Genomic DNA, 10,122 nt, shown 5'->3' with positions numbered 1-10,122 from the left:
TCTTGTTAATTTTTTTGTGAATACTATGAGGCTCTTAGAGCCACTGTACCCAGGTGGTGCTATATTTAAAGGAATGAACAACCTCTGAAATCCTGCCAATCAAATGGAAACCTCCACACCCTGCTCATGATGAGCTGTACAGAAGAACAATCATGGCAGGGTTTAGTCAGTTTCTGTGTGCTCAGAGGATACCAGTTTTTTTTCTGGCTCTTTCCTCTGATGAGAGGGGCTCAAACCCACTTGTCTTACTCAGAGTTGGTGCTAGAGTCAAACTCAACAGGATGATCTGTGTGAGTCACTGCATCGCTCAGTGAGTTACAGTCACAAATGGTTTATCCCAATTACAAATCAACGAGCACAAATTGCTTCCATTGCTCTTCATCCTTAGCAGCCTGCTACATTTTATTGATGAGCATGTATGGGAAGAAAAGATGCACAAAAAGAGCAGCTTAATGATTACAACAACTATGGGAGGGTCAGACCCTCCAAACCAGTTATTAGATGCAGTGCTTCTCCACTTTGTACTGCTGAGGCTTCCTCTTGCAATGGCAACAAGCACATGAAGAGTCAGGCATTCCCTATGGCTCTTCTAAAAAGCACATCTGTATCTACTGAATCTTTGGAGTATTAAAAAATTGATTCTAAGCCAACTGCCACACACTTTCCCAGCCAACATCAAATTAAAGTAAGGATGGTGTCGTAATTTCCCTTGGCTCTTTTAATCTGTTACAAAAAGGAAGTCCACTCATTAATCATAACCAACCAAATTATAAAATATCTGAATCTCTTATGCAATTTTTAATATGTAGATTACCTTTTTAAAGCAAGGCTGTAGTGTAAGATCAGTGATGATCACTTCTCACTATACTAGCAATTACTTCGCCAATTCCTCTCCAAATGTGTAATATACTAATATTTGAAGACCATATTCAACACCAAGGTAAACTGAATGCTGCAAGGGAAATAATTACTTTTGAATATAATTTTTCAGACATAATGAAATCTCTTTTAAATTAATTTAAATTAATAACATTAATTAGGAATGTTATCAGAGCTCACGTAAGCGCATCTGTTATCAGCTTTGTCTAATTACATGCAAACTGTGTAGTGATACTGCTTATACCAACAAATACTTAAAATATATGCAATTTTACAATAAAAGTTTGGTTTTGAAGAAGTATCAGCACAGTAATAAACTTTTTCAATAGAAGGCAAAACTTTAAACTGTCTATTTTTTTATTGTCCCAATAATTATTGCTCTGTGCGGAAGACAGAAGAATAAAGGCAGTCAGGAGTTAATAGAAAATGTCTGGCTAGAAGAGACATATTTGTAATTTTCTTGACTGGAAATCTAATTTTAATAAGGGATTTGGGTTTGGCTAAATTTCTTAGGAAAGATGGTATTCTAAGTTAATTTTTTCTCCAAAATGAAAAACAAACTGAAAGACTGTTGGTCTGTGGAAATAAAAGCTTTCTTACACAAGAGAGTCGTGGAAAAATGTAGTAAGTTAAGGTAAGCAAACTTTTCATAGACTCACAGAACATGCCGAGTTGGAAAAGACCCACAAGGATCATTGAGTCCAGCTCCTGGCTCTGCACAGGACACCCCAAGAGTCACAGGCTGTGCCTAAGAGTATTGCCCAAAAGCTACTTGGACTCTGTTACATTTAGTGCTGTGACCCTGGGGAGCCTGTTCCAGTGCTCCACCACCCTCTGGGTGAAGGACTTTTTCCTGATATCCAGCCTAAACTCCCCCAACTCAGCTTCATGGTATAGTTATTCATAGCCATTTAAAAATGTTGGTGTATACAGGCCAATTATTATTCTACAGAAATGATGAAAAATATTTGGTAATAACACAACGAAAATTTCATCCCTAGCACTGTGGGTTGTCATTACCCCAAGCTTTGACAAATCAGGTAGGCTCTGGCACGGCGAGCACTCTGCCTAAGAGCGAGATCCTTCAAAGAGTATAAGTGAGTTGCTCAGGTGAACCTCTGAGGTAGCTACAGTGTGAGCAATGGGTGAAACCACTTCTCAGCTGATTACTCCAGGAAGAGGATTAAATAATGAGGTATCTGTGAAACCTGTGTGTTGGGTTCTTCAAGTAGCCCTTTCCAGGCTGATATTCCTTGTTCATTTTTCCCTGCACTGCCCTGCTTAACAAGGAAGGAGTTTTGTGGGGAGCCTGTCCTTTTTTTTTTTTTTATGAATGAAGGTGGCAGTTTACATCCTTCTTACTTTCTCCTAAACAACTCTGTCTGCGTCTCTTGAGAGCAAATTATGGCTCATGTTGGTGGAGGAGGCTGCAAACCAAAGGAGAGGTTGCAACTGGTAAGCTTTTCCTATGCTTATCTGCAAAGATTAATATTTTTTGCAACTAATAGCTGCAGCACTTTTACCAAAACTGCGGAACTCATGCTTTTATTTCTGGAGGTGTGTAGATCAGCTGTTCTCTGTGTCGGCCAAATGTCCTTAGGCATTTGCACTGTTTTATAAAAAAGCAACACAAGACTGTCCTGTAAAGATGTTACCTGAGCACTCCACATTTCTGCCAAGATGTATTTGCAGTATTAAATTTTGTGTTAGATTTTTTGGTAACTAATTTTTTGGTAACTTGCTGTTTTCCTCTGTGCAAAGAAAATATATTGAAAACAATAGGACTGTATGTTCTGAGGCTCCTGATATTTTTAGGGGTGCTAGTTTTTAAAGAAACAGTAAAAAGGAAATCTTCAGCCAAGCAGCTGCTTAGGTGATAGCTTTTTGTGCTAAAGTCCAAAAGACTTGAACGCAGACTTCATGAGTCATCTATAATTTGTTGTATGTTGAGGCATATCTTGCTTTTGCGTTTTGGGCTGAAATGTGAGCTTTCTAGTATAAATAAGCATGCAAGAATTGGCTTTATAACTCACAGGTCTTATACTGTCTCTGGCTTTGGATTATGTCCAAGTGTGACATACTGTCGGGAGCTGAATGCTTTGGATAGTTGATGTGTATACCAGCACAGCAATACTAACAGGCTTCTAAATGCCCACAGTAGTAAATTTTAACCAAAACTAAGAGGATATTCTGTCAAAATGTCTATAGGAACTGCCTTAGCTCCTCACTGCTTGACTTCCTTTTGCTCTTGCTTTTACTCCACTTCCTCCCTCCATTCTGCCTGTATTGTGCTGGTACCCCCATAATGTCCTCCTCCAGTAACAGAGACAGAAGCTGAGCAAGCTTCTGCATGTAGCAGGTCACCAAGGGTCTGTAGGCCCTTGAGGAGGGCTGTGCTGGGGAGGTAGATCCCATAAGGTGGGATACTCTAGGAAGAGAGCCACCTCCTGCTGCAGCCTTCCAAGGAATTACATTCTCCCAAGCTTCAGAGCAGCTGGAAAGTTACTGTTAGATAGAGGAAAGGGAGAAATTCCATGCCCACATGATCCACCTGTGAAAAATTCACTTATTCCATCTGAAAGAGTTAATAGTATTGAGACAGCTAGTGGTATTGTGAGACTGTGTTTTGTGAATTATTACTGGGAAAGATGTTACTGCCTGTCATTACTTCTTGGTCCCTGGCAGGCAACACTCAGCACATGACAGGAAAAAGACCAGTGATTCCATCATGGAAACTCTCCAGGACCAAATTTTTCCCATACAAGAAATAGAAATCCTAGCTTGAGTGTCTGAGATTACAGCTTCAGACAAGTATCTCTAGACATTACAAAAGTCAAGAGACTGACAGAAAACATTCTTCAGTGCAAGACATGCTGTTTTCCATGTGGTGATGAACAGCATCTCTTTCCTCATCAAATACCAGGACATTTTGAGGCATACCCATTGATGCTGTTCATGGCAAATAAAGTGATGCTAAAGCAACAGACTTGTGCATACATTCAGCACTGGAAATTTTTTTTTTGGCTCTTGCAGCTGCTATGGTTACCAGTCACGCGGTTGGCCACCTTCTGTAGTGGAAGTACAGAGTGATTATACTGTACATTGTGTGAAGATGTTGGATAGACCTTGGGGGTGTGAGGTGGGTGTGAGTTTCATACCCACTGCAGAAGGATCTGGAATCAAAGTTCTCTGAAAGAAATACATTTCAATGCTAATACTGCCTAAGTGTTTGTAAAGCAACTGTCTTTGACTTTTATATTACTTCTAAGGGAAAGAAAATCAACTGCAGATTGGCCTTCAGGAAGGAGCAAAGCACTTTTTGCTCAGACATCATAGTTTAAATCACCATGCTAACGAAAGAACTGTTCATTTTGCCTATCCAGGGATATTTTTCCTGACTTTAAACTGGCAGCATGCCATAGCTGACAGAAACTTGAATTTCTTCTTCTTGATGACATTGCAGCTGTATACAAGATAGGCTATTTCCATGTAGTTCAACATCCTGCCTTTTGTTGCCATCAACAAATGGTGCTGACACTTGTGCAGCTTTGATTGAGTTTTCACAAAAGCTGTCACTGTGGATGAGACCACCTTTGACTTTTTCTTTGTTTACCAGTGATGTCTGCTTGTGGTTTTGTCTCCAGCTTATTGTATTTCTTTGGGCTTCAGTGGCCTCCACCCAAGATTTACACCTGCCATCACCTAGGTTCAACTGCTGGTGCTGGCTCCTGTGAACTCATTGATGACATCAAATCCTCCAAGCCCTCTCATGTTCTTTCCAATTCACTCTTCCATTTCCCACCCTGTTACTGGTATGTTAACTGGGTTGAAATGGTCATGTTTATTAGAGCATGTTACACATAAGATAGGTAGCAGCAACGGCTTGAAATCTTAATGTTTGCTGCTTTCTTACCCTATACAGAATACTCTCTATGCATGCACACCCACATGGCATGATTTTACTTGTACTTCTATAGCTGCCTGATACTCAAATCAGTCCATGGAAATTTAAGGTGTCCTTCTTGCTAGTATGTTAAAGAGGCAATAGGGGTCCTATATATAGAAGTCCTGTATATCCCTGAAGGGCATGAAGGAAAACAAGTAGAGTTATGTCAATAACAATTTCCTGGGCAATGAAATAGCATATAAAGTGTTGAGAGAGAAATGGTAATAAATCCAGAATATTTTTTTTTTCATTTGTGAAATGTTCTCATATATTTATTTTGTCAGTTTTCCCTTCTCCATGAGGGTAAGAAAAATCCTTCTTTTAAAAAATTTTATTCTGCAAGCTTATTTTCAAAAAGGCTACTGGCAGGTTGTCACAGTCAGGGAAGATTATGATTAACTGAAATGTCATCAGCCTGTTATTCTCCACAGAAGCCATACGAATGGGAATTAAGTAACAAACTTCTGCAAATGGAAGATAGAGAAGCAGAGGTAACAGGCCGATTTCTCAGCTAATGCAGGGCTTTGCTAAATGAATGGAAAGTGAGATTTTCCTTTTAACTTCTTACACCTCATCAACTCCTATTATCCAAAAAAGACAAAACTCTCTTGTCAAAAAGAATTCTCTAAGATCATACAGAAAAGAAAAATTAAATTCCTCTTTATTTGACCAAAATCTTGTATTTCTAAGCTTTGGGTTTTCTATTAATATTACTGTGGCATCCATGCTGCTAATCCTTTTTCCAATGTTTCAAGATTAAATCATTGCAGTGGTAGCTGATGCATTTTCCTTCACAGCACTAGCAGAATGCTTATGATATTATCCCATGGGAAGCTCATGCCTGATTCAATCAGGAATTCTTTAACTTTTTAAAAATTGTTTTATCAAAGGAAAGACAGAGCAGTACATGTTAGTCTATTAAGTTATACATTATAACTTAGGATGAGTTCAAGCCATAGAATCTGGATATGAATTTCAAAAGCATCTAAAAAACCCATGTCACTGTGCTGATATGGGTATATGGCTGGTGTTTGAAATGTTCAGGGGTTTTGAGGGGAAGTGTCCAGAACAGTCTGCCCTTCTTACTTAGACAAGATACCGAACTTTGCCAATGCAGCAAGAGAAGCAGTAATCCAGCCATGTAACACAACAATGGGGGAAAAGTCTCCTGTCAAATGGCAATAAAACTGCCTTCTGTCCAGAGGTTAACATATCTCTTCAAGTCTTGTTGACAAGTCAGTTCCTCTGTATATGAGGGAGCAAGCTGTGCTTTAACACCTTTTGGAATCTGTCCTGCCATGAGCTCTTCATGCCGTGACAGTGGCAGGCCAGGGTCCCAAGAGCCATCTGTTGGGCACAGAAACTTGGCGGTGCTGAAGGAGCCTTTGAACTGTCCATGAGTTATGGTTGAAAACCCTCTCAATGTGGCAAAGAAGTGCTGGGCTGCAGAAAAAAAGCTGCAAGGCCACAGGTCAGATTCCTCCTCCCATTCCCATCCTTCAGGGACACAGGCAAGAGAAACCATCTGCAACACCATCAATAGCATTCTCAGCATGTAGTGGAGAACTCACAGCTGATTCTTGTGACAGTCCCCATTTTTCTGCCCCTCCCAGCAGGTGCTGAAGAAGTAGACTGCCAGCCACACAAAGCCAGCTCTTCAGTTGGGAATCAGCTTCTCTTTGCCTAGGGATATTTAAAAGATGTAGGCATGGCATTTAGAGACATGGCATTTAGTTTAGTGGTGACTTGGCAGTGTTGGGTTAATGGTTGGGCTTCATAACCTGCAATGTCTTTTCAAACCTAAATGACCCAAATACTCCTTTGCTCTTTTTCTTGATTTTTCTATGGGAAAAGCATTTGCCCTGCTGTTAGCCTAATCAGTTGGGTTTCCATGTTGCCTTTGGTAAGACCTCCTTACATTATATGGGAAGCAACTAGCTGAGTGATCCATCATTGCCATTTCCACTTCTCTGAGACACACAGAACAGCCCATGAAGGCACAGGAACCAGCAACAGCATAGAACAGCAGCCTCAGCCTGCAGCATTGCTGGGTTACCTCCAAACTGCTCCAGGTAAGCTGGTAGTGATGGAGCTTTGTGAGAGGTTCCACATCTCCAGCATGTGGATGAAGTGACAAGATTAGATCATGCATTTCAAAACCTTCAGCACAAAGTCCAAGGACATGTTGCCATCTTGTAATAATAATGTAATATTTCTCTCTGTCTGAAAGCACACAATTTTCAAAGATCACAAGTGGACCTAAGGGCCAGAGGTGGTGGCATCCATTGACACAATTAAGGGAACTTTGTTCTAATTATTTAATATAAAATGCTAATAATATTATCTTATATAATAAACTCTTAATGCTTTCAAACTTACTGGATTTAAATGCCAAGATTCCATAAAAGGTCACTTTTTCTCTGTCAATAGCTTTCTTTTCTTCTAAGCTGTGGTAATTAGAATCTAAAGAAACTCTAAGCTGAATAGGGGAATTGAAATCTTGCAATTTCTCACAATCTCATATCTTAGTGGTTTGAATAAGGCAAATCAATTTTTGACAATGTTGTCTTTGTGATCTCTCCAAAATGCCTTCCTTCAACCCTAGTGTAACTCTCTTCAAATATTTGCCTTTTTTTTCTGATAAGTAATTTTACATTCATTGGCATTGCTTGCTTGTAATCAGAGAACCATTCCAGCAGCCAGCAGATGTTTAAATACAGCGTCTGCTGCTATTATTTAAACTGTGGAGGCTTTGATCCCAGATGTCCTACCAAAATCAATGGGACTGCCTCTCTGTTGTAAAAGAAATATTCAGTGGCAAGATGGGCAGAACTGAGCTCCAGAGCTTTCAAGGGAATTGAGCAGGTATTCAGAAAGGATTGGTGGAAGCTGATTTTGCAATAGTAATTCCCTTGATAGTACTGATGCAGGAGTGCATTTCGGATGGGTTATGGAATAAACTGAACAACTGGCAATATTCATTGCTGCCTCCTTCCTGTATGCTGCAATGAGAGCAAGATTGGTTTTGGACAAAGAGCTCAGTTTCCTATTTCTGCTGTGGTTCTTGTAATGTGCTGAAATAGAGTACACTGTAAAGTAGCCAACAGCAAGACCAGGTGTGGAGATGGTGGCAAACAAAGGCAAGCAGATCTTTGTAGAAGAGCATGGAGTTCAGATGCTACTTTTTTATCTTCATGTGATGGTGGGCTCTGAGCTAGCTGACAGCTGCATCACTTCATACTTGTGGCTGATGTTTGTAATATGTAGCACATTGCAAATGGGTACTTATGTACTTTATTTGTTGGTGAAATACACGACACAGCAGAAAATTTTAACGATGGCCCACATAAATATCTAATGAGGGATTTTCAGTCGCAGTAGTTGTGACAATTAAACAGCAGAGGGAATGAAATGCTATCTGCTCTAGAGGACCTCCTGTGATATATTTAAAGCCTCTGCTAATACATTACACAGGGGCCTGTTCCAGTAGTTTATAACAATCCCTTGTGGCCAATAGCACCACTATTCAGGATTGCCCACAAGAGACTTTCTTTAGGATGAACAGGATTTATCTGAATCCAACTTGATATCACAAAAACATCTTTTGCTTGTGGTGTAGTAGATGCCAAAGATGCCGAATGAATTATCACTGAGTAAATTTTACTATTACTGGTAGTAATATGCAGTTCCAATTCCCTGTCTATTCAGGCTTACTACTTTGATATTCACATGTTGACACCATTTATTGTGAAAACCAATCACCTACTAGACTTGCTCTTCCTTCAAGGGTGTTTTATGTCCTATCATGTCTTACACAATTTTCAAATCTCAGTGTTCCCTTTCCTGCTTTCCCATATTGATTTAAGCCATGATATCAGCTGCATATTATGCACATGACCCCTTGTAAACACTGAACTGCCCCTTTTAAGGCACTCTCAGTATGTCACTTGCTCCCACATTTCAGGCCATCAGAGACACAAAGGTATTTTTCTTTCAGTGACAGTCAGGTCCCATGGTCCAAGTGTGAGGTCCTCTTGGCTATAGCTATGTGTTTTAGGAGTATGATAACAGAAATAACATTACCGAGCAAATATTGGCTTATCTAGTGACACACCAGCAGTACTTTGGGTTGTCATAAAAAAAAAAAAAAAAAAAAAAAAAAAAAAAAAGAAGAAAAAAAAAGCAGGATATTAGGGAGACAGAGTTTCAGAGTGGTGGGAAGCCAGGCTCATCAGGGAAGACAAGTGATTTAACATGGCCCTTCACGCTAAGTGCCTGCAGCTAGCTGATTGCTAAAGCAGCATTGAGAGGATCTGTGGAGGAGATTAAACAATCAACCAGGCCAGCTAGCAAAAAGGATGCTGTGATGGCAACAGTTGCAGCAGTTTCCATTGGAAAGGAGGCTGATTCCTACCAGTAGAGTTCTTAGACCTCTGAAGATCATTAGAATAAGCACTACTTGGTTCAGTGTGCATTTCTCAGTTTATCTTGTTTGTAAGATTTTTTAGCTTGCTTTCTGTTTGTCTACCCTTACAGGATTATATGAATTGTTGCTCCTTCACTTGCCTCTATCAGCAATCCTCAAGCCTTTCCATTTCAGGTGCACACAGTGACTTGAACCCTAAGCATGTGAATTGTAGGACAAATACTAAATGTTGTAGGCCTACTCATACATAAAGTTAAGCCTGTGTCTGTTCTCTGGGGAAAGAGATAGGAGGGGACATCCTGTCATGAGAACCCATATTTGATCAGCCAACAGAGATAGCTACAGAGTAGTTGCTCTTCTGGTAGCATTCCTAAAATCAAATAACCAAAACTGAATTTTGAGGTAGCTGTGCAGAATACTATCTGCAGACCACAAGGCCCATCCATAAAAGTATAGTTAATGACAATGTATGATTTTTTAAAATATGATTTTTCAAACCACCAGCCATAAAATATAATGATAGTCATAAAGAATAGCAGATGGGAGAGTGTCTTATTCTTTCCTCGTCCCAGACTTTGATTTTGGAGTGACTGGCAAACACTAAACTATAAAGGGTTGCATGCAGCTTACATGAAATACTTAGAAGGTGTCAAGATTGATTTCTGGGTAGGTTCATCAGCAAGGTTACTTGTGTCACACAGCTTTACCATGTCACCTAGAAATCCTTCAACTGCCAATGAGAAATTACTCCATAAATAGTAAAGGTGTGCCAAAACCCATAAAGCACTGTACAAACCCGATGCTGTTCCTGCCAGGGCTCAGATGAGTAGTGACTCTCGCTGATCTGAGCTGTGATGTGCATTAAGCTGTG

Source organism: Onychostruthus taczanowskii, unplaced genomic scaffold (assembly GCF_017590055.1).
Source record: "Onychostruthus taczanowskii isolate IOZ18803 unplaced genomic scaffold, ASM1759005v1 scaffold1, whole genome shotgun sequence".
NCBI lineage: Eukaryota > Metazoa > Chordata > Aves > Passeriformes > Passeridae > Onychostruthus > Onychostruthus taczanowskii.
This window is presented reverse-complemented; position numbering follows the sequence as displayed.